Raw genomic sequence first — 25,996 nt, forward strand, 5'->3', positions numbered from 1 at the left:
CATGCTGCTATTTGAGGCAGTGCAGAACCTGCAGGCACCTAAGCCACCATGTCACTCCTAAAAAGTTTCATGAGCCCATTTAAAAAACACACACACACAAACTCATTTTGTCACACACCCTCTCAGTGATGACACCCGGGGCGGACTGCACCCCCCACACCCTGCTTACTCCACCACTGCTTCCAACGTAATCTTTGTGGCCTTTTCCTCTCTTCTTCTGCCTCTGTCCACCAACATCATAGGATTTGGAGTCACCTTCTTGAATCAAAGTCACAAAGGAGAAGGCATGCAAGACTTCAGGGTGTAGGGCAGTGTATAAATTTAATAATAATAATAATAATAATAATAATAATAATAATAATAATAATTAAATAAATAAAGATAAGGGCCTCTTCCTGGGTATCACCCCAGATCTTCCCAGCTTTTTTGTTATACTCATGCCCTCAGTCTTAAACCTGTTGTCTCTACAGGCCTAGTCCAGGAACGACCCTGAAGAAGTGGACTGCAACTGCAGTTTTGCACCCAGTTACACACATGTAAATACTGCTGAAATCAAAAGGATGTTTGTTTATGTGACTGAGTTCAGAGCCCTGACTAAACCACCATTTTCATGCACTAAAATCTTTCTTGCCTGATCTTATCTAAACCATTATTTTTCCTCCCAAGTTTGAAGCGCAGAGTCCTGCATCTTCATTTGTGTGCTGAAAGTATGGGGAAGGGAAACTGATTAAAACATTCTCCGATGTACCATAACTGACATTTGATCAATGCTTGCCCATTGTGTTTGTTCACATTATAGTGTGCAACTGAAAGTGTTTGGGGGTTGTTGTTTTGTTGTTGTTCTGTTTTCAACTCATGCATAACTCCTATACTTACAGCTTGACAAAAAGCATGTGGCACCTACTTTCTCTGCAGAAAATTGATTGCTTGGGACCCAAGGGCAGAGTGCTAATCTGTACCCAAAAAGAATTAAACTTAGAGATAGGATAATTTTGGCTATCAATTCTATACCAATAGACTTCTGCATGTTGGTCCCATAGCAGAATCTTGCCTCATCAGATTAGGTTTAACTAATTTGCATTATCTGCTTCCATACTATTGGGTGTCTCATGATACCAAAGAATGTCTAGCAAACTCTGTTCTGTTTGGGTGACGATATAACTTCTCTTCTTCTTCCCAATTTATGGTCCCTGCTTTGAAAGTTGAACATACCTGTATCTGCTACAGTGACGGGGAACGTATAACCCTCCAGATGTTGTCATCATCTATATTCTTTTAGCCTCAGCCTGTACGGCCAATGGCCAGGAATAACAGAAATTCCATCTAGCTATGCTGGCAGCATTAAGATAAATTCAACTGTATAAATAAGTTTTGATGGATGCAATAATGGAATATTGAATGGTAGGGTTTTTGTAAAATATGCAGGGATTTAAGACATGTAAAATGAACCATAGAAAGAGAAGAAAGCAAGCCATTGATATCTTAAGGATGTAAAATGAGTATTTTAAATTGTAAAACAGAAAAATTAATAAAAATTATATACACAAAAAACTCAAAATGTTAAGCGAATATTGTGCTGAAACTGAATTGAATTTGTTAAATTGTATGAATATCAATAAAAAGGGGAAAGAAGAAGAAGTAGTTCCATCCAGCTATATCTGGAGAGCCACAGGTTCCCCACTTGGTGAGCATGCTTGCATATGTCCTCACATGGCGCAAAATAAAGACAGCCTCTTCTGTTGTCTAAAATGCTTTTCAGCATATAGTACAGTAGCAGACACCATGGAGCGGCATCATTGCTCAGATGACCCCTGGTGGGCCACATTGCTGCTGCTTACTGGAAAGTAGACAAGGAAGGGCAAGGTCAGCACAATGCAAATGCAATGTGTCAGGGAACTGACATCAGAGGAAAGGGAGGTGGTAGGGCTCCCAGAGACTGGGAGAGAGTCAGCAGCTAAAGCAGGGACAAGGAGGGGGAGCGAGGGGTCTCTGGAGGAGGATCTCAGTAATGCTGAGAGAGACGCAGCAGCCCAGGCAGGAAACAGCAGGGGAGAGAAAGGGGTGAGAGACACTTCCAGCGAAAATAGCGGGGAGGTGTCAGAAGCAACTGCAGGGAGACCCATGCTTCGCCGGAAGCTGCCACGTCGTGAGTCCAGGAGACGCGTTTCCGTTAAGGAACTTCTTTGCTGGAAGCGCTTCCGCAGGCAGCCACTGTCAGACTCTACTAGTGACTAGAGCAGACATGTCTGAGGAGCTCTGTCACACACAGAGGTTTGTGGGGCCGCACAAACTCTGAAGGGGCACAATTTTAAGCACAAGCAGCTAATCATCCCCTGACAGCAGTCTGACAGTCTTTGTACGCTGCCTGTGCAGGAGAAAGCATCATGAGCAACCCAGCCGGAACCGGAGAGGCAGGGGTTGGAGCTGGTCCAAGCTTGGAAGAAAGGTATCAAGCTCTGGAGGTCCAACTTGCGCTGCAGACGGCGAGGCTCGAGGAGAGAAGGGCTCAGGATGCTGACAAAAAGGGGAGAACCACTCAGTTCCCCAGAAAGGTACCAGGATTGGTGCAGAAGTTTGGGGGGGACCCCAAGGATTACCATGCCTTTAGGACTGAGATGCAATATGCCCTGAATGTGCAGTTTGATGAGTTCCCTGATGAGGAATCGCGAGTTGCTTTCTTAATTGGGCATCTTGAGAAGGGGGCGCGGGACTGGGTTCGACCCCTGATGGCAACGCACAACGATATCCTAAAGGACACTATGAAATTCTTTCGTGCAATGGATATCATGTTTTCCAGCGATATTGAGGAAGGGGTGGTGCGCAGACAGCTAATGGCTTGCAAGCAGGGAAGCAGATCTGTCCGTGAGTACTGGACTGAATTTACCATGCTGATTCACAGATTGGGGTGGGATTTATCGGCAGCACCCATTCAGATGCTATTTGAAGAAGGTCTTTCTTCAGCTGTGAAAGACGAGCTGGCCAGGAGCCCCAGGGCGGTGTCTATGGATCAGCTGACCAAATCTGCGCTGACCATTGGAGCGCGCCAGGAGGCAAGAGCCTTGGAGAGGCGGGAAGGGAGAGGGGAACGTTGGAAGGAGTTACGCATTCCAGACATTCCTGAGCCAGCTTTCCCGCCGGCAGAGCCGATGGAAATCGGAACAGCCCGCGCGCGCGCAGTTTCAAAGCCCAGTGAGGGGGCGAAGAAGGAGGGAAAGGGAGTCCGGAAATGCTATCTCTGCCAACAGCCAGGCCACTTTGCCAGAGTCTGCCCCCAGAGGAAGGAATGGCAAGGGATGGTGGGAGCAGTTGAGGGGGAAGAGCAGGGAGAAACGGAGCAGGTAAAAGCCAACGCCTGGTTGCCAACGTCAGGGCACTGCAGCCAGGCCAAAGAGCAGTGAAAGTGCCCGTGCCAGAAGCTCCTCGACCTGCTCTAGTGATTGAAGTGTCGCTAGAGCTGCAAAATGGACACCCCCTAAAAATAAAGGCGCTGTTGGACTCAGGCAGCTCCTGCAATTTTATGAGCAAGGAGTTTGCTGCTGAACATCAGATACAGACTATCCCTTTAAGCAACCCCCTGCAGGTGACCACGATCGATGGCAGGGAACTGTTGGGAGGAGGAGTTAGCTTGCAGACCGTCCCAATGATAATGAGGGTGGCAAGGCACACAGAACTGATAGCGTTTAATGTGGCCACCTTGGGAGGCGCTCCCATTATTTTGGGAATGAGCTGGCTAGCCTTACATGATCCGCTGGTGGGCTGGCATCAAAGAGTGGTTTCCTTCGGTTCAGCACATTGCTTAGAACACTGCAGGGGGGAAAAGGGGTCAGCAGGGGCCCAAGCCACCCTAGCAGGGACTGAAGTAATGGGGAAGGGGAAGGTGCCACCACAGTATGCTGATCTCAGCGACGTGTTCAGCGAGAAGGAAGCTGACCAACTACCCCCGCATAGGCCCTTTGATTGCCAGATCAATTTACTCCCTGGAGCACAGCTTCCTGTAGGCAAGTTGTATGCCATGTCAGACAGGGAAATGCAGGAGTTGCGAGCGTTCATTGACAAGAACCTGAAGAGAGGCTTCATCAGAGAGTCCAAGGCAGCGGGGGGTAGCCCAGTGTTTTTTGTGGATAAAAAAAACACGGACAAGCCGAGGCTGGTATGTGACTTTCGGCGCCTAAATGCAGTGACAGAGCCGGCGGCTTTTCCTATGCCCAGGATTGATGATATTTTGACCAGGGTGCGAAAAGGAAAGATTTTTACAAAGCTGGACCTAAGGGGGGCGTACAACCTGATACGTATAAGGAAAGGGGATGAATGGAAGACCACCATGTTCACCCCTTTGGGGGCATTTGAATACCTTGTTATGCCTTTTGGATTACAAACAGGCTCCGCGTGTTTTCAAGCCTTCATGAACCACGCACTGGGGCCTTTGCTCTACAAGAATTGCGTGGCCTTCTTAGATGACGTGTTGGTGTATTCGGAGAATGAGGAGCAACATGTGAGAGACGTCAGAGAAGTGTTGAGCAGGCTGCAAGCCAACAGACTGTGGGTGAAACTGGAGAAGTGTCAGTTTCATACCAAGGAGGTGGAATTCCTGGGGTACCGCTTGTCAGACAAGGGGTTGGCCATGGACCCCGGCAAGGTTCAAGCGGTGCTGGAATGGAAAACACCCAAGACCAAGAAGGATGTGCAGAGGTTCCTAGGGTTTGGAAACTTTTATCGTAAGTTCATCCGAAACTTCGCCCACCTGACGGCGCCCATCACGGACTGTCTCAGCAGTAAAAAGAAGTTTGTTTGGACGGGGGAGGCGGAGCGAGCGTTTGAGGAACTGAAAAGGGCCTTCGCCTCTGATGAACAACTTCTACATGTGGATTTACAAAAAAAGCTGAGGGTCGAAACAGACGCTTCTGACAGAGCCATAGGGGCGGTGCTTCTTCTGCAGCCGGGGAAGGAGGGGTCAGAGTGGCGACCGTGTGCCTTCTTTTCGCGAAAGCTGAACAAATCTGAGAGGAACTACACGGTGTACGACCGGGAACTTCTTGCGATTCATGAGGCCTTCCGGAGATGGAGGCACCTGCTAATTGGTGCACAACAGAAGGTGCAAGTGTGCACGGACCATAAGAATCTAGAGTATTGGAGAACTGCGCGAGTGCTCAACCAACGGCAGTTGAGATGGGCCCAGGAGTTCTCCAAATTTAACTTTGAGATTTGTTACGTACCAGGCCCGGAGAACGTTAGGGCGGACGCTCTCTCACGCAAACCTGAATATTTGGAGGGAGAGGGTGCACCCGAAGAGACCCATGTCATTCCCGAGGACCGCTGGGTGTGTGGGGCGGCATTGGTGGGGCAAAGGGAACTGGTAGAGGGAACGGTGCAGGATGAATACGCCCAGGACAAACTCAGGGGTCTCAGGAGGGAGGGAGACAAACCCGGGGGTTTTGAGGAGAGAGATGGGGCGTTGTACTACAAGGGAGCGTTATACATACCTGAAGGGGAATTGAGGGAAAAGGTACTCAAGCAACTGCACGATAGCCCCACAGCAGGGCATTTTGGGCAACACAAAACCATGTGGCTGGTTACCAGGGAATTCTGGTGGCCCAAGGTCAGGGAAGATGTGCGGGAATATGTGAGAGGGTGTGACCGATGCCAACGAGCCAAGGGGGAGAGGCGGGCACCGGCAGGTTTATTAGAACCACTACCCACGCCGGAAAGGCCATGGGAGGCAGTGGCAATAGATTTCATGACTGATCTGCCCAGGTCCAAAGGGAAAACAGCCATCATGGTTGTGGTAGACCTGTTAACCAAGATGGCCCACTTTATAGCCTGCTCACATGCGGTCACAGCGGAAGAAACCGCTAAATTGTTTGTGGAAAATGTGTTTAGGCTGCATGGCGCCCCCTTGAGGGTGGTTTCTGACCGAGGGAAACAATTTACTTCCAGGTTCTGGAGGAAGCTCATGAGCTTATTGCATGTAGAGGTGAATTTCTCTACTGCCCGTCATCCAGAAACCAACGGGCAGGCGGAAAGAGCTAATGGTGTCCTCCAGCAATATTTGAGGTGTTATGTGAATGACAGAGAGAATGATTGGGTGGAGAAGCTGGCGTTGGCAGAATTTGCCTACAACAATGCAGAGAACGTGTCCACGGGGATGAGCCCTTTTTTGGCTAATCACGGGTGTCATCCCCGAGCCTTCCCAGGGGGGGAAGGGGAGAACTGGAGCGTTCCAGCCGCAGAACAGTTCGTTGAAGAAATGGAAGCGATCCATCGCCAGCTCCAACTTAATTTAAACAGGGCGAAGGAGGAATATAAGAGGCAGGCAGACAAAACCAGAAGGGAAGGGGAAAGCATTAGGGTGGGGGACCAGGTGTGGCTGTCCACCCAAGGGTTACCATTTAAAGGAGGTTGTAAGAAGTTAAGACCCAAAAGACTGGGCCCATTTGAAGTCACGCAACAGGTCAACCCAGTGGCTTTCAGACTCCGGTTACCGAACCACATGAAGTTGCACCCAGTGTTCCACAGGTCGTTGCTGTCACCGTATATAGGGGACAGAGAGGGGAGGGTCAATAGGGGACCAGCTATGGAGGAAAAAGAACACAGCTACCATGTAGCGGAGATTCTCGATTCCAGGTGGAAGGGAGAGCAAGTAGAGTATTTGGTAATGTGGGAAGGGGAGCCGGAGTCGGAAAACACCTGGGTCAGGGCAGAGGACGTAGATGACGAGGTTTTGATTGAAACTTTTCATCAGAGATTCCCTCGTAAACCCCAGCCAGTGGCGAGGTTCCGGAGGGAATACTTCGCCACCACCGACGAAGAAGAAGAGTTGGAGGGGTTCTCTGATTCCGAGGTGGAGGAGGATTCAGCGAGTCGGAACGAAGACCGATGGAGGGAAATGTTCGAGACGTCTGAAGATGAAGAGGATTCTTTTCGGGGTTTCAGCTCCTCACCGCCCAGAGGAGAGAGTAGGGGCGGGGGAGAAGGGGGCCCTGGAGGGGAGGTGGATGTCAGGGAACTGACATCAGAGGAAAGGGAGGTGGTAGGGCTCCCAGAGACTGGGAGAGAGTCAGCAGCTAAAGCAGGGACAAGGAGGGGGAGCGAGGGGTCTCTGGAGGAGGATCTCAGTAATGCTGAGAGAGACGCAGCAGCCCAGGCAGGAAACAGCAGGGGAGAGAAAGGGGTGAGAGACACTTCCAGCGAAAATAGCGGGGAGGTGTCAGAAGCAACTGCAGGGAGACCCATGCTTCGCCGGAAGCTGCCACGTCGTGAGTCCAGGAGACGCGTTTCCGTTAAGGAACTTCTTTGCTGGAAGCGCTTCCGCAGGCAGCCACTGTCAGACTCTACTAGTGACTAGAGCAGACATGTCTGAGGAGCTCTGTCACACACAGAGGTTTGTGGGGCCGCACAAACTCTGAAGGGGCACAATTTTAAGCACAAGCAGCTAATCATCCCCTGACACAATGGCAAAGCCAATCCACTGATGTGTCTGCACCACACTGACCTAGCCTAGGTGCTGCCTTACCCCCACCTCAACTGTGGTTAGTGGTGCGGCTCCACCAAGCCATCATCTACTGAGGTAGAAGCAATACTCTTTCCTTGGTGAGAAAATCTATCATGGTGTATGTTCATATCACCAGTGGTTTTGCAGCCCAGGATTAAAGCTGTGTTTTCAGAAACTGCAAAGCCTGCTATAAATAAATGAGCATGCAGTCTTCCTGCGCTTCTTCACAAGTTTCTCTTCACTTGAGCTGTTTGTGCAATAACCAGGGACAGTGAAATGAGGGGCACAAACTGCTCTGGTGTACTCATCATGCCTGGACTCTTTCACACAACCTTATTAAGGAGGATGGGTTTCATATATGTGTGTGCGCGAACCCACCCACACTTCTTTAGGGATCACAGTGTTCTGTATTTTAATTTTATGTAAGTAACTTCAGTTTTTGCGTTATATTTGATTTTGTTTGTTTGTTTCCCCTTGTAGAAGAATGCATAAGCTTGAAAATGTGGGAATGTTCAGGGAGGCAGGAGAGAATATATTGTTTAATGATATCCTTCCTAACTTGGGTTAGCAAGTTCTATATCTTAGCAGAGTTTAAACATTCCCCTTTAAACACACAGTGGTTTGCTTGTTGCTGCAGGGTCGTCTGAGCCTCTCTATATAAGATTCCTGGTAAGATTCCTTACTGTCCCTCTTAAAAAGAATAGACATGACAATTTTATTAAAGTCAATATAAAAGTAATTTACTCACATTCATTCAGTTCACAGTTGGATCCCTGAAGGCAGACTTAGGTTACAAAAGTATATATACATGTGGAACTATCCCACAAGGGAGTTAGCTAACACGAAGAAAAACAAAATGGAACGCCCACATCTTGTCACATGCAGAGGAAGTTTGTCCCAGGTCAGGAGAAAAACAGGAAGTCTTCTCCTGAGTGGTACAAAGCATGTCCATTCTAGGAATGTTGTACTTGACTGCTATGTGTTTCACATCCCACAGAAAAGCATTCAGAAATTAACTTGATCATTCCTTTCGCCATGCATCGGTTCTGCCTTTTGCATCCTTCAGAAATCTACGACCTATTTAACTCGTGATTTCACCAGGACAGCTCTAAAATGAGTGATGGCATGTCACCGTAGGCGTGTGCTTGCAGCCTGCTGTTGAAAAGTGAGCACTGCCCTTTCATCTCTTGCAGCTTCCTCCGCTGCAGTTGTTTTAATAACCCCTCTCCCTGCCATTGCCAATTGCATCCAGCATGCACAGAGCATAACACGCAGAACCTGCGCGTCCTTGTTTAGCATTCTAAGGAGAGGTTTGCTTTGCTCTGTAGTATTAATTCCCTTTGCTAAGCCCATAGGCTTATTTGGTATGATAAATACACACATGAAAATGATGAGATTAAAGCAGCGCTTATCGGACCAACAATATAAAGTATTGGCAGTAAGGCCAAGAAATGGCTAGGCTGAAATATCTTGCCACTTCCCCTCCTGCTGTAGTGACGGTCTTGCCATTGTAAATAGCAGCATTCTAGTCTGTAAATGTTTCATTAAAACACACACACACACACACACACACACACACACACACAGATTTCTGCTTGGGCAGTTGTTTTTCCTGGTCCTCCTGGAGAACAAAAGCAGTGATAAATAAACAGAATGCTTATTTATTTATATCTTTATTTAACAAGATTCAGATGTGCAACTGATATGTTTGCGTAATTGGTTTTAACCCTTGCAAACCTCTCAGAAGTCTTATTTTTTTGTATTAAGCAGACTATAAATAAAATGATTACAATATTATTAAGAGCAATCTTATTAGCAATACTATAAGTTTTTATACGTTACTCTCGGGTAATGCAAACTTCGGGTTGCCAAAGTGGTAAACCCGGAAGTATTTTTCCGGGTTTTGCCGCTCGCACATGCGCAGAAGCACTCTACACGCCGCACACATGCACAGAACAGGATCCTCAGGATCTGACCGGAGCTCCGGAATGGATCCCATCCGCAACCGGAGGTACCACTGTATAGATAAAATCAACAGTTTTAAAACCAAATACTTGTAATGAAATTGAATCTATGGGTATGCTTGCCTAAACGATAAAGGTTTTCATCAGGTGTTGAAGACAGTACTGCCTAATCTTAATATTACTCTTCTGCCTTTGCCTCTCTTTCATACAAGCTGGCAAGGAAGCAAATCTTCTCCTTGCCCCCTGGAAAGATCCATCACCATACCAAACTACAAGTAGTCTTACCTAATAGCAGTAGTAGTAGTAATTTATACCGTGCCCTCCCCGGCCAAAACCGGGCTCAGAGTGGCTAACATCAAATATATAACATATTACCAAGCTATTGGATTCTCGAAACCAGAATGTATTGAACTGACCTTAAATAATTCTTGTAGGAGAAAGAGAAATAAACTTGTCTCTAGAAATCTGGCAGCTTTTTGATAGGCCTTTAAGTTCCTGTGCCTTTAAGAGCGGCATGATCTGTAAACATCACCAGGTGATAATATATATATATGTATACCATGAAAAGCTTCATCTATGGAACAAGTGCTCTTAAAGACACAGAAGCAAGCCATGCAACCCACCTCGGTCAGTTGGCAACACTGTTCCTCATTCAGAGGGACCCATAAATCCTGAACTGATTTCTTAATTTGTATTGCATTTCCCTGCTCTCCCCCATCATATTAGGTTATGGGTAACACTTGGTTTTGTTCCTCTATCCCAGAAGGCTGTGCCAAATAAAGGTACCTTTAGATGTGGCTTTTATTAGATCACTGTGTTTTATGTGCTCAATTTGACTGCTAACTACCAAGGTATTTCTTAGCTGATGGCCACGACCACTTAGCAAGATTATTGTGTTCTAAATATATTAATGGCGTGATTTGGGGCAGCAACAGCCCTACATATTAATTTGGAAAACTTTTTACAGCAGTGCGATACAGCACTCTAAAGCCACAACTTCCTTTGCAGTATCCTTTGGATATTCACGCAAGTGCTCAGCCCAATGCACATACTTAGAAACGTATCAAAATAAAATGAAGAAGGCCAGCTAAGAAGGGACAGAAAAGGGAAAATGTATCTGCTGAGCCCAGTGGAAGAGCACCTACTTTTTGTGTGCTAAAAGTACCACGTTCAATCCCTAGCATCGCCAGTTAAAAGGATCAGGTAGCAAGTGATGAGAACACCAAAACATCAAAGGGCTCTGCATACTTTAGTGGCGTATTACACAGATCTAACACCATCAGTTGAAATTTCATATCGCTACACGTTGCATGAAGCACAATATTGTCATGTTGATACATGCAGCAGTGAATAATCCAGTGAGATGCAATCAGCTGATGTACATTCATGTGCAAGCCTTCCCTTATGCGTGACCCTCCAGATGTTCTTGGATCCCAGTTACCATTAGCCCCAGCCAGCATGGCCAACAGTCAGGAATTATAGGATGCCACAGATTCCCCACCCCTGCCTCAGTACTTGAGATTGCCACACTTAGAAATTGCTTGATATTGCACTCAGCTTAGAATACAGACTGGCGCCAGTCGTTGGACAGGTCACACATTGGCTGTCAGGAGTCCAGGTTCCCAGCTTGATAACACAGTAAAAGTAGGTAATTAAAAATGAGTGTTTCTTGCAAAAACAAAGCGCTAAACGGCTCTAACAAAGCCTCTGGCATCATCACTCAATGTGGCCCTTCTGAAGATTACTTCCGGTGTCTACAGAAGATATTGAACTTACAACCCTTATATCTCTTGTTTTGCTTCCTATCCAGCAGCCCTCCCATTCGCCTACACTTCGGACTTAGTGGATCAGCTCCCCCCTCTTCTTGTTCTGAGAGGCCATCTCTGTGTCTGCTCCTGTTTGTGCTTCTTGTGAGCTTTGGCCTGCTCTCAGCTACTGTCTTATCATCTGGCTGTTCTGCAGCTGTCGGCTCTCCCCTGCCTGAGTGAAATCTAAGCCTCTCTGTTCCTGGCCGCTTTCTGCAGTTGGCTGTAAATCTTCACTTGGAGCTGACTCATTCCTGACACTGACTAAGGTTCTCAGGACTCAGAAGGGCCTCTCACCACCCTCGTTAGCGGGTCCTCAGCTCATTGTTTTTATGAGCAGAAGGTGGTGTGATGCCTTCTTTGCGTTCCCATCTGCAGTGGTCACCTGTCATCTTAACTTACCCAAAAATGCAATGCCCCAGCCTGTTCGCACTCACAGAATTACAGATCTGGAAGGGACCCCAAGGGTCATCCACTCCATTTCCCTGCAATGCAATAAGCACAACAAAAGAATCCCTGGCAGATGGCCATCCAAACTCTGTTTAATAACTTCCAATGAAGGAGAGTCCACCACTGCCAGTACTAAAATACCTCAGGCAAAGGGGAGAGCAAGGGGATGGCAGCAAGTGGCGATGCTGCTGTGGTGGCTGGGATGGAGGGGGAAATTATGGCACAGCTGCATTGGGAAGGGGGCATTGGTGGCACCATGCTGAAGGCTCCCTGAAGTCTGTGTCTGACTCCTTGTTCAACCCAAACAGTTGCGTTTGCTCAGTCCACACCGTTGTGATCCAACACATTCTTCAAGGGATCAAAAACACCTCCAGTACAGACTCTTCTAAAGGAAGCTTTTCCAACAAGGGCTGAACTGAACTTTCCACCCCTGAGATAAAGAGCAAGAAAATTCTGAATAGGCATGTTATGAAGCCGCACAAATGGGCAAGTGCATTGGGGGATAGAATATGTGGAGAAATGATCATCCTAGGAAATCAATATTTGATTACATCACCAAGCGAGCGAGAAGACCAAACTGCTAACCGCTATCTGAAGATCAGTAGAACTGGTGGGAGATCACAACGCCATATGTTGCAACAGCCAAGAATGATGTCAGACATTACGGGGAGATGAAACTCTCTCTCTCCGGAAGAACAATTAGGAAGTAGAACAAGCATTGCTGTTTTCATCAGTGGAGATTGGTGGGTACAGGCCGGGAAAAGCAGAAGGTGAAGAGTTAGCAATTATTAGGAACCTGCTGGGGCAGCTCTTCTGTTCCCACCACCTGTTGTTGTTGTTTAGTCGTGTCTGACTCTTTGAGACCCCATGGACCAGAGCACGCCAGGCACTCCTGTCTTCCACCGCCTCCCGCAGTTTGGTCAGGCTCATGTTTGTAGCTTCAAGAACCACCACCTACACATAAAGTAATAATTGGAAAAAAGAACTCATGCATCTTCCTCATGGGATGTGTGTAAGATCCAAACCTGTCTGAAGTGCAGTTGTCTCACTGTGTAAGCTGTCTGGGTGCTGTTTCTGAGCCTTACCAGCATGGCAGAAGTCAGTAGTCAAATTCACTGCTGCATCTACTTTTTGATACATATTGTAATATCTGTGCCCTGTTCCTGCCAACACTGATGCCTTGCTCAGATTCTCATCTCATTGGCAATGCCAGCAGACCAGGGACCAAGGCTTCCAATATATCAGGTTTACTAGCTACGGTCACAATGAACTGGGAGCTGAGACAGAGGTGTTTTGTATCTTCCACCCAGCAGCCTGGGTCTTCTGTCCTCTTGCTTCTTAGGGTAAATCAGGACCTCGTCTTGAGCCTCTGCTGTTTCCGGCTTCTACCTCTTCAACAAGGCTTAAGAGAGGGGGGGGGCTCTCCATCTGGTCTGGACCTCCGATTAGTCTTACTTGGCTTTCTGCTCCTGGGGTTCAAGGGCTGATTTTAAGGTCTAGAGTTGGGGGAACAAGTCAAAGTGTGCCTCCCTGCAAGTAGTACACCTTCTTGTTCAAATAAGTTTCTATTAGTTTCCCAATGTTCCACCAGTAATAGCCAAATCAATATCAATTAATTCCAAATCGATACAATTATTCAATTGCCAATCAACTTCCAATGAATAAATTTCACTTAAAATGGCTCCCCATGTGGTGGAATGGATGCATTTTTGAAGGTGCCCCTTCTCAGGTGGTGATCTCAGTAGGACTGTCAGACTTTCCTGACAGCCCTTGATCTCTATTAAAGTGCTAGAGCCAAAAATGGGGTCCTCTTCTGAGGAGCTCTGGTATAGTTTTGGTCTGGCTCCAACAGGAATGTGGAGCGTGATGGTCGGAACCCAGGCTCAGCTAAGTGACACATATTGATCCTTTAATATTCCAGAAGGCAACTCTTACGGAGACCTCTAGGTTTTAAGCAAGATGGTTTAAAAGCCTGAACTTCAGTATTTTTATTATTTGCCCAGGCATTTAAAGAAGGGTGTACTTTCAGATAAGTGGGTTTTTTCTTCTACTTTATGCATGTCAGTGCAGAGAGCTTACATTTGAGTTGTATGTACCTCCACGGTTACTTAAGAGGCTGTCATTTAATAACTATCAATGATGTGAAGTGACTTACTTCAGACAACAAATTAGTTTGGCCATGCTCTATGCTTCCCTGACACTAGCTTTGTCACATTTAGAAAGCCTTCACAAAAGGAAGGATATGCAGGAAGCGATTTACCAAATTATATTGGTGGGGGTTTTTTTGGGGGGGGATGGAGGTGCGGGGAAGACAGAGAGAAAGAGAAATCAATACTGTACATTCAATGTTTGTCAAGGGTACACAGCTTCTTTGAAGAAGCCTTTCTAGAGTTAGATCAGAGGATATGGCAACCCTTAAATGCTAAGATGCAAAATTCTTCTGATGGCAAACTTTCTTTTACCTGCACAAACAGAGTAAGTGCCGCGCAGGCACTTTCCCCCACCCTATCCTGCCACTCTCTCACTTGAAAAGTGATGCATCGTTTCAGGCCATGGACCGGGCACAGTCCACCACAGCCCGCCTCTCCATGTGGCTCCCTAAAGTGAAAGTGGTAAGATCACTTGCCAACTACTTGATAGAACTGACGGAGCCCAACTTGAGAAGAGCGTTTACTATGGCCCGTTTCCATTCTATACCCACGGCCTTCCTTCAGGGGATTTACTCTAAGACCCCTATTACTCAGCGTCTATGTCCATGCACAATGAATGAAGTAGAGGACTTCATACATTTCTTTTTCTACTGCCCTATTTATGAGCCAATAAGATCTAAGCTCCTCCTCTTAATCCCGTCCACCATTACGTCTAAGGAAGACTGTTTGAAATCGCTTCTTGTGGACACAAATCCCCAAATTTCACGTGGGGTGGCAATCTTCATAGTGCAGGCTCTGAAACTCAGGGCTACTCTGACAGGGTAGTGTGTCCTAGACCTGGACCTGTTTTAATTCTTTTATTACATCCTTTTTTCTTTTTTTTTTAACTCAATGTGCCAAGCTTATTCTGGGGGCCATTTTATGCTTTATATATATCCGCATATTAGATTTCTGGCGCTGGCAACTAAATCTTTGCATTATTGTCTTAGGGAAATTTAAATGTCATTACGCCAGCAATATCGCCTTGAATTTTTGCTTGGTTGCTTGTCTCTAGCATTTTTGTATTGTCTTATTTTGCTATGGCTGTATGCTAATGCAATAAAGGTTTGATGATGATGCATCGTTTCCAGTGCATTACTGGGCCCATTTCAAGGTGATCACATCGGTGTTTTAAACTCCAAGTGACTCCGGCCCCAAATATCTAAAAGACTGCCTCCTTCCCTACAGACCCTCTCAGCAGTTCCACTGCCCTCAGAGGCTGGGAGAGTGGCAGCCCAGGAAACAGCCTCTCCTCCTCCTCCTCCTCGACAGCTCTCTAGAAGCTGGTACGAGTGGCCCAAGGGATGAGGCCAGCAGCAGCATCCATGAAGAGGCCAGGGAGAGGCAACGGGATGCTCTACCCCCAGCCACCATTCCCCAGGACAAGCAGCTATTCATCCTCCTCCTCAAGCTCAGCAGTGCTGGGGCTGGCAGGGGAAATAGGGACATTCTGGGATCGAATCAGAAGCTGGGGTGGCTTTCGTAATTCCAGGACTGCAAAATAGGGATGCTTAGAGGGTATGGAACTACCTTCCCTTGCCAGCAAGCTTGACAGGCTCCTTGGTGGGTGTTCCCTGAAGCCAATGCACCCTGATGAAAGCTGGGGGGTAGGATAAAGAGAACTTAGCAGGAGATGGAGAGTTCCAACCTTCCAACTTTCTATCCTCTTTGGGAAGGTGGGCCAGCTTGAGTGAACATTCCTGGGGATTGGAAAGACGCTCCATCTGCTCTTCCTTTCATAAAGGTAAAGGTAAAGGGAGCCCTGACCATTAGGTCCAGTCATGGCCGACTCTGGGGTTGTGGCGCTCATCTCGCTTTATTGGCCGAGGAAGCTGGCGTACAGCTTCTGGGTCATGTGGCCAGCATGACTAAGCCGCTTCTGGCGAACCAGAGCAGCACATGGAAACACTGTTTACCTTCCCGCCGGAGCGGTACCTATTTATCCACTTGCACTTTGACTTGCTTTCGAACTGCTAGGTTGGCAGGAGCTGGGACTGAGCAACAGGAGCTCACCCCGTTGCGGGGATTCGAACCGCCGACCTTCTGATCAGCAAGTCCTAGGCTCTGTGGTTTAACCCACAGCACCACTAGCGTCCTTTCTCTTCCTTTCATAATTTGGTTTGATTGACTGCAGATCTCAACATTATATAAGAATGATGAACTTTATGTCAAGTGCTATATCTGTCGAGACTTCTTTCTGGGTGTGCAAGGGCAATGTGGAATATCTTCCTCTGTCCCTAGTTCTTCCACTGTTATAGCTGTGTACTGAATCTGCAGCTAATACCGCAGCTGATCTGCCAGCCTTTGTTACACCTGGCTGGGAAAATATCATCGGTTTTTAGAAGTGACCTCAAAACTTTGCTATCCTGACCTGAATTTTGAAATTCTAATTTGCTTCGTTGTTGAGGAGCGAAATGTTATGTGACAACAAATACGTGCAAATTCATGACATCTAAATGTGTGGGTCCCCCCCCCCCGTGTGGCAGGGAAATGCATATTTAAAAGTGACTATTTTAAGCATGTTTTGAAATAGGGCATGTCACCAGAATGACTCCATGGAAGCAGCTCATGCATTGGGCTGGCTTGCTATCATACCGTGTAAATCCCTTGTGGACCTCAACATAGAAAGCATACATTTCTTTCCCCTGGCTATCAAATACCAGAGGGTATGACGAGGTATCTTCTAGCCTCACAGCCTTTTCTCTCTAGTTCCCAAGCAGTGATGCTTCTAAACAGCTCCCTCCAGGAAAGAACGCATGACTTGAAAGGGTCGGCTAGCTCTGCTCTGCTACAACAGCAACTGAAAGCTCTCTGCGAGCGAAGGAGGAAATGGCAACTGAGGATCCCAGACCTAGACAGGCGCCTGGGGCAGTCCAAAGGACCAGGAAACCAAAGCAGCTGAGATTGCCCAGTCCCAAAAATTCACCGGAGAAACGGAGACAAACACAACACGAGCATTTCCCGAAGTCATTTCCTCAAACCCAGTCCTTCTGGGAAATGGAAATGAATTAAAATGTTGCCCAGGGCTTTGCGGAAAAACCCTGCAGCTGTCCCCTGCTTATCATGTCAATGACAGTGACGGACACAAAGCCATGTTTGCTGGAAACGGTGTGTTCGCTTTCTGACATTCTTGTTAACCCCCCATGTAAACAAGCAAGCCACTTTGATCCATCGTATGCAATTCATTTGGGGTTCTTAAAACAGCGCGGGTGTGATTTCTGCCTTCTCTGTAAAATCATTAGGAACATTATTGTTATTTTCATTTTTTTAGAAAAGAAAAAAAGGATTTTGAGAGAGGTTACACGTTATGTCCCAGCTTCAAGCAATCACGGAGCATCATGGAAGTGGTTGTATGGAAGCAGAAATCATGCCTTTGTATGAGGTAATAACTGAACCACTATCTGTGTAGCTGAGACAGATGTCATTGTGTATGCAATGAACATTGGGGGGAAGGGTCCTGCCACTGTCGGATCATTAAATTACAGTGGTACCTCGGGTTAAGAACTTAATTCGTTCTGGAGGTCTGTTCTTAAGCTGAAACTGTTCTTAACCTGAAGCACCACTTTAGCTAATGGGGCCTCCTGCTGTCGCCGCGCTGCTGCCACACGATTTCTGTTCTCATCCTGAAGCAAAGTTCTTAACCTGGACTACTATTTCTGGTTTAGTGGAGTCTGTAACCTGAAGCGTATGTAACCTGAAGCGTATGTAACCCGAGGTACCACTGTATTGTTTCTGCTTTGATTTGTTGCCCTCTGTACTATGCATTATTCACTGGCCACTCTAATCCTGCCTACTGTTCTGAACTAAACCTCCGGACACTTTAGAGCAACAGAAGGCAAGAGAACTCCACCCCCCCCCAAATGCCGGTAGAGCATGAGACTCTTAATCTCAGGGTGGGTGAGTTTGAGCCCCACTTTGGGCCAAAGATTCCTGCACTGCAGGAGGTTGGAATAGATGATGCTCATGGTCCCATCCAACTCTACAATTCTATGATTCTATTCTATGAAGCAATCCTTTGACACAGGCAATCACAAGTCCAAGAGGCTCTCCATTTCCAATGAAAACTCTACCACCTCTGAAGCATTGCAGACAAGAGAACTGGATGAAGTAGTGGGACTTGCCAGAGTTGTCTCTTGCATGGGAATGACCGTGCAAGAAAAACGAACACCCAGATAGGTCTAATCTCTAGTTGGACCCAACACTTCCTTCATATCTATTTTCCATGAAATCCTTAACTGGGAGCAACTGCTGGTCTGGACCTGATTTCAGCCCCACATCCATCTGTGACTCTTTCTTTTGCAACTTTTCATTGCTGCTTCTATACATGCTGACATGTCACTAGTTGCCATTCTCTGTCATTACCTCTTTTTCAAGCTATGTGATATTCCTTTAACAAGAAGGAACATTGTTATTAAAAAGCAAGCTTGGATGATTTAGGTAATTGTTTTGATGTACTTTGGTGCCCGCCAGGCTTATCATCAATAGTTCTATGCTATTCATGCCTGACAAATATATCTGGCGAAAAACTGCAGAGTCTTATTATTGTATGCAGATTTGTATCTGATGCAAGGGCCCTGTGGTTAGAGTCCAAAGAGTCTGGTCTTGCGGATAGGCCTGAAATGGTTGCCTGATAAAAATCTCTTCTGCATGCACCTGAATTTCCCAGGAAAGGCATGCACTGCTTTATGCTCTGTACATTGCTTTGGATTCAAACATCCTCTAAGATAAACATCAGTCTGTTCTTCCAAAGCATGAGATGCTTGTGGGAACTGCCCTGATTGTCCAAACAATGGTGTATGTGGAGGTCAAGGAACATGGGGGGAACATGGATGTAAGTATGTTAGAGGAGGCTGGATAATGCAAATCATCAGGCAAGTTGGAATCAAGACTTGATTTGCACTTTTTCAAGTTTCCGTTTCTTTCTGACACACAAAAGCGGGGGCAGGGCACTTCCAGACTGTTTTCAGATGAGTTTCAATCACGTTCCAGCAAATTCAGATTGCAGAAATACAGTGATTCCTCGGGTTAAGGACTTAATTTGTTCCGGAGGTCCATTCTTAACCTGAAAATGTTCTTAACCTGAGGTACCACTTTAGCAAATGGGGCCTCCCGCTGCCACCGCAACGCTGCCGTGCGATTCCTGTTCTTATCCTGAGGTAAAGTTCCTAACCCGAGGTACTATTTCTGGGTTAGCGGAGTCTGTAACCTGAAGCGTCTGTAACCCGAGGTACCACTGTATAGTTGATTAGGAGGCAGTGGGGGGGAGGGGTGTGGTTTGCCCCAGGTGTCATCACTGACGGGGTGTGTAACAAAATGAGTTTTTTTTAAAAAAAAAATGGGCTCACGAAACTTTTTAGGAATGTCATGGTGGCTTAGGCACCGGCAGACTCTGCGCTGCCTGAAACAGCAGCGTGAGACTTGCCTCTGCCTGCTGCCTCTCCCTCAGCCGCCCTACAGCTGAGGGGGAGGCAGCAGAGAGGCTCCACACATCGGAGAGGCTGAACGTCCCGCCCATGGCTGCAGGACATGCCCCCCGCATCAGGTATCCAAGCGGCTAGCTACACCGCTGTTAGGAGGTCTTGTGCAACAAACCCACTTCTACCAAACATCAAACTTTTTGCCATAAGTGACAGGGAAATGCTCTGGAACGAGTGGGATAACGCTTGCTTCATTGTTGCAAACGATGCTCAATGCCATCTAATCTCCTTGGTAACAAATCAGGAAGAATGCTCAATAGACAGGTCATCTGGAAGTGGAGAGAGAGAAATATCCTAAAACTTTTGGTCTCAAGTTCATGATCACTGCAGATGGTGACAGAGGTCACGAAAATAAAAGACGCCTGCTTCTTGGGAGAAAAGCAATGACAAACCTACACAGCATCTTAAAAAGCAGAGACATCACCTTGCCGACAAAGGTCCGCATAGTAAAAGCTGTGGTTTTCCCAGTAGTGCTGTATGGAAGTGAAAGCTGGACCATAAAGAAGGCTGATTGCCGAATAATTGATGCTTTTGAATTATGGTGCTGGAGGAGACTCTTGAGAGTCCCATAGACTGCAAGAAGATCAAACCTATCCATTCTCAAGGAAATCAACCCTGAGTGCTCACTGGAAGGACAGATCCTGAAGCTGAGGCTCCAATACTTTGGCCACCTCATGAGAAGAGAAGACTCCCTGGAAAAGACCCTGATGTTGGGAAAGATGGAGGGCACAAGGAGAAGGGGACGACAGAGGACGAGATGGTTGGACAGTGTTCTCGAAGCTACCAGCATGAGTTTGACCAAACTGCGGGAGGCAGTGGAAGACAGGAGTGCCTGGCATGCTCTGGTCCACAGGGTCACGAAGAGTCGGACATGACTAAACGACTAAACAACAACAACATCCTGATCTGCATAGGGGAGCCCACTTTGAAACTTCATGTTGTATTGTGCATAAGGAGAAAGAATGAAAAATGGGTTTGGGCTGGCAAAAGTATGGTGAAAATATAATTCCCTGTGATCCTTGGATGAAGGGTGCTGTATAAATTTAATAAATAAAATGAAATAAGAAATAGATCTTTCTTTCTTTGTGATTTTGTCTGCACTGGGAATGGCTCATATTGTTTAAGGATTTAAATGGCATGAAAAAATGTACTAGGTAATTTTGCAGATTTATTTCGTTCTGCATTGTTTCCACACACCTATCTACAATACAGCATATCTGATCTCCGCATTACAGGTATCAAAGCAGTCTCTTTCCCCCTGTTCACCGTGGCATTGCTTTAATTTCACAACTCAGTAGTCCAAGCACTTCCTGAATTCCTAAAAAGAATTGAATAATTGATCCACGATAATTAATGGATGCACCACGCTAGATAAGAACAGTAACATGATACTAGTTAATACACCGGGCAACTTTGGGGAATGAAGTTGTGTGCTTTGCATGCCATTAATTTTCATTAACTCTTCTCACATCAACACTGTCGCATTCCGAAAGACGCTTCAGGGCTCTACAGCCAAGGTGCTTCAGAGTTAAGCATCATTCTGGTTTGAGTGCATGCAGCTAGCATATGGCGGGGGGAGATCATAAATAAAAAAAAGTTTGAGCAGGGCTGGTCTGAAAGAGACAGTTGTATGGAACTCGGTGGACTGAGCAATGCAAATCCCTCTTTTAGCAGGGTGGGGGAGCGATGTGGATTGGGCACAGGTTTCCCTCAGCCCAGTTTTGCTGGCTAATCCAGCCTCCCACTGTTGGCACAAACTCCCCACTTCCACCTGCTGAATGTGTAGGCAAGCAAAGATGCTGCTGCTGGCATCCCTGACAATGGCAGTCAGCAGAAAGCCCCCAATTGGGGTGCCCCTAGTATGGGGCGGGACTGAGCAAGCACAAAATCTGTTGGATCCTGAGCTGAATCCTATTCAACAAGGTAACAGTATCTGGCCCAATTTGGTCCCGATTGCTGTAACAGCTCCAGGGTGGTGCAGAGATATGCCTGTGCCCCACGCCACCCCACCTTCTGCCCCAGAAGCTCTGATTTCATGTTATTTTATATTTGTAAGATGCTGAATCTGTGTTTGATTCTATGTGAGTATTTGGAAATAACATTATTTGCTTTTGTGTCTGTTTGTTAGTAAAGCTTTGGAATCTTATTTTTGGTCAGGACAATTTTTATTCGAAGAAGGGTCTGTTTTTATTCATCTTATTGCTTCAAGCTGTGCAATAATATTACCTGCAGCAATTCCTCCTACTTAACACCTAGCTTAAGTCAAAAGGGGAACAGAGGTAAAAAAAGGGGGGTCAAAATGTACTCCCATTTGACTTTGTTTGTTTGTTTGTTCATGCGAGTGTGCATTGTTGTTCAGAGGACGCTTCAAGCAACTACCAGAAGGACCACTGTTCTGTCTTAAAATTCACTCTGCCCTGTAAGACTTCAGCAATAGGGCCTCCCCCATTTCACCATCCTTGGTTTCCCCCCATCCCCACATTTATGGAATACCCTTTCCAGATAATTTTCCTTGGAACCACTTAGGTTTAGGTTCTGATGTTCAAACCATCAAATATTGAGCAAATATTTTTACCCGAGGTTTTAATTGAACGGTGATGAGAAGACATTATCTGCTACTACTGAAGTCTTACACAGTAACAATTTTATTGTTATTTTATCTCAGGTTTTTATGCTGCTTTCTGCCGGTTTTTACGACGATGCTTTACTGTTTTATTATCTTGTATCCTGTGATGTTTTATTCTTTTGAGAGCCACCATGTGACTTCTGTCTAGAAGTGAAAGGTGAGTGACAAATGTCTGAAATAATAAATAAATAAATACTGGCCTGCGTGCGTCAAGGGAGAACTGGAATACAAATGAGCAATGGTATTGAAAAGGGATATGCTAACCCTGAAAGTATAATTTCCAAGTCGGGGAAAGGATGCTGCTAAAATTATAATGAAAGCCCACCAGTACTGACATTTCTCCCAGTCTCATCTTTGATACATAAGTAGGCCACACAAAAACAGATGTGGTGGTGGTGGGGAAACCCAGCCAAAGCTGTAAGAAGAGCTCTATTGGGTCAGACCAAAGCCCAGTCTTAGCTAACCTAGCAGTCGCCAGCCAGGTACCTTACAGGAAACACACAAGAAGCACATAAGGTCTCTGACCTGCTTGTGTATGGAAGGCCTACCAAGTTCTGTAGTCTGCTTCCCACAATGGCCAACCCCAGATACCTCTGGGGACTACACAACCAGGAAATGAGGGCAACCAGGACAGTGTCATGTGGTGAAGTTTTTCATACCGGAACAGTTAGGGCCAGGGGCATTGGCTTGCGAGGGGTGTGGGGGATTGATGTCATTCGTGTGATGTTGTGACATCCTGATGTCGTGGAAGTGAGCATCGCACTTCCCTCCCTAAGCCAGGCAGAAGCTTCCCAGGCTTTGCGAAGGAGGCACCAGAACATTTCAGGGACTAGCCTTGTCCCCTTAGTCCAATGACTGCACACACGCAAGTGCCTGGACAGGTACTTCCTATAGGTATCTGCTTGATATCACTCTGGGAATCACAGGATGTTAGAAAAGATGGTCCAGTTTAATGGGGAACCATTAAACTACAACTGCAAGCATGGCTAATGACCTGGGGTGATTGGAATTGTAGTTTAGCAAGAGCTTGAGGGCGGAAATAGGTCAGTTGGTTAGACCAAGGTTCTGATAATGCCAAGGTTGCAGGTTTGATCCCCGTATGGGACAGCTGCATTGCAGGGGGTTGGACTAGATCAGAGGTTGGCAACCTTATCTAACGATGGGCCGGTTCACACTCAGTCCGTCGGAGGATGGGCCAGAGAGTGTGTGCATGCACACTCTTCCGGGTCGGAGGAGCACCTGTGCACATGCGCACACACTATTTCCAGCGCTCCTCCGACCCAGAAATATCATGTGCACATGCACACGGGTGCTTCTCTGTCCCGCACGTGTGCGCACCCAGCACACATCTGGGTTGGAGGGAGCGCCCGTGTGCATGTGCAAAGGCACCATCAACGTGGATGTCAATCCCGGCGCCATGCCGGTAAGAACGAGGGGCAAGGGGCACCATGGACCAGTTAGACAAGCCTTGTGGGCTGCTACCAGCCCATGGGCCTTAGGTTGCCAACCCCTGGACTAGATTATTATGAATTCTATGATTCTATGATCCCCCAAACCAGAGAAAGGCCTTTGGTCCAATCTAACTGAAGAGATGATAGAGATAGATGATAGATAGATAGATAGATAGATGATAGATAGATAGATAGATAGATAGATAGATAGATAGATAATAGATAGAGATAGAGATAGATAGATAGATAGATAGATAGATAGATAGATAGATAGATGATAGATAGATAGATAGATAGATAGATAGATAGATAGATAGATGATAGATAGATGATAGATAGATATGGATAGATAGGATAGATGATAGATGATAGATAGATAGATGATAGATAGATAGATAGATAGATAGATAGATAGATAGATAGATGATAGATAGATGATAGATGATAGATGATAGATGATAGATGATAGATAGATAAGATAGATAGATAGATGGTAGATAGAGATAGATAGATGATAGATAGATAGATAGATAGATAGATAGATAGATAGATAGATAGATAGATATAGATAGATATAGATAGATAGATAGATAGATAGATAGATAGATAGATAGATAGATAGATAGATGATAGATAGATAGATAGATGATACATAGATATAGATAGATGATAGATGATAGATAGATATACAGTGGTGCCTCACAAGACGAAATTAATTCGTTTCGCGAGTTTTGTCGTCTTGTGATTTTTTTCGTCTTGCAAAGCACGGTGTCGGGAAAGTTTTGGAAAAGCTTCAAAAATCACCAAAATCTTTAAAAACCTCAAAAAAGGCTACCACACCGCGTTCTATGAGTTGCTCCTCGAAGTCAAGTCGGAACTGTATTAGCGGTGTTAAGAAAAAGGAAACAAACTTGCAAGACGTTTCCGTCTTGCAAAGCAAGCCCATAGGGAAAATCGTCTTGCGAAGCAGCTCAAAAAACAAAAAACCCTTTCGTCTAGTGAGTTTTTTGTCTTGCGAGGCATTCGTCTTGCGAGGTACCACTGTAGATAGACAGATAGATAGATGGTAGATAGATATAGATATAGATAGATATAGATAGATAGATGATAGATAGAGATAGAGATAGAGATAGAGATAGAGATAGAGATAGAGATAGAGATAGAGATAGAGATAGAGATAGAGATAGATAGAGATAGAGATAGAGATAGATGATAGATGATAGATAGATAGAGAGATAGATAGATAGATGATAGATAGATAGATAGATAGATAGATAGATAGATAGATAGATGATAGATAGATGATAGATAGATAGATAGATAGATAGATAGATAGATAGATAGATAGATAGATGATAGAGATAGAGATAGATGATAGATGATAGATAGATGATAGATAGATAGATAGATGATAGAGCTAGATGATAGATAGATGATAGATAGATGATAGATAGATGATAGATAGATATAGATGATAGATATAGATATCAGTGATAGGGGCTCTAAACACACACAAATGGTTTTCATGCAGGCAACATACATCTTGAGGATAAGAAGGGGGAAATATCCACAATGTCAGAACAATAGCTGAAAACTGAGTTTCCAAAACGTGAAAATTGGATTCGAATTCCAAGAACCAGCTCAGAATTGTTTGTCCTACTGATTTCTAGAGGATTTCAGTACACATGACCCTATACATCTCCCTTTTTGTAATAGCTATTCCTTCCACCCCTTTGTTAGTTCCAGACTTTGGTTCTATAATAGAATCTGTTTCAGAGATGAGAAAGCTTGTTGTCTCTAATCATCAAATGTTTTTAATGTCAAAGCTTTGATGCCACAATACTCTACCCAGCGAGAGACAACAGAACCATATGGTTCTGTTTCATATTTCAAATGGTACTTAAATATGGCAGATCAAAAATATTTGCACTTGGCTGTTGCAATACAACACAAGTTTCTCCATTGATGTATTTTTCACAAGTTGACATACCTTGGGATACCTCTCACTCTCTGAACTTTCCAGGATGTTTAGCGTCATCTATCTCATGGGCAATAAGTAGATCTTTTAATCCAAATTAGGACAATCTCTCCCTTATGTTTTGAAAGTATCTCAATCAAAATGAAAATTCTGTCTACACTATAACTGTGATCAACTCTGCAGTTGAGCCTGTCCTCCTCCCTAAAACATATAACAAGTATTTGTGTGTTATGATTGCTGAACCTATATTCAAAAACTTACATTTTATTTCCTCTTCCAGACTGGGCAAAGAAAAGAACGCCAGTACATAACAATGTTTCCAAATCTATGCCAACTGTGTATATCAGCTAACTTTAAAAGACAGATCTTTAATATTGTATATGTGGCAGAGTTACCAGTGCTTTCACTAAGCTCTCTTTATGGGTTTCTCTCTTATGCTTTCTTCCAAACTGCCAGAATTCCATTTATTTCAATGGAGCTTGCTCCATTTGCATTCCCCACCCCCACCCCGGGTTCAAGAACATAGAAGGGTGTCAGGCTAGCTGATCCATCTAGCCCAGTACAGTG

At 45.5% G+C, this 25,996-nt stretch overlaps 1 protein-coding gene across 1 annotated transcript in view; it reads right to left on the reverse strand.

Annotated features, from left to right (window-relative positions):
* Nucleotides 1–25,996, reverse strand: part of LOC309524847 (monocarboxylate transporter 2-like) — a 685,265-nt gene that overhangs the window by 135,702 nt on the left and 523,567 nt on the right. The gene's annotated exons all lie outside the window — the stretch shown is intronic.

The sequence above is a fragment of the Podarcis vaucheri genome (genome assembly GCF_965113315.1).
Source record: "Podarcis vaucheri genome assembly, chromosome: 2".
NCBI classification, from domain to species: domain Eukaryota; kingdom Metazoa; phylum Chordata; class Lepidosauria; order Squamata; family Lacertidae; genus Podarcis; species Podarcis vaucheri.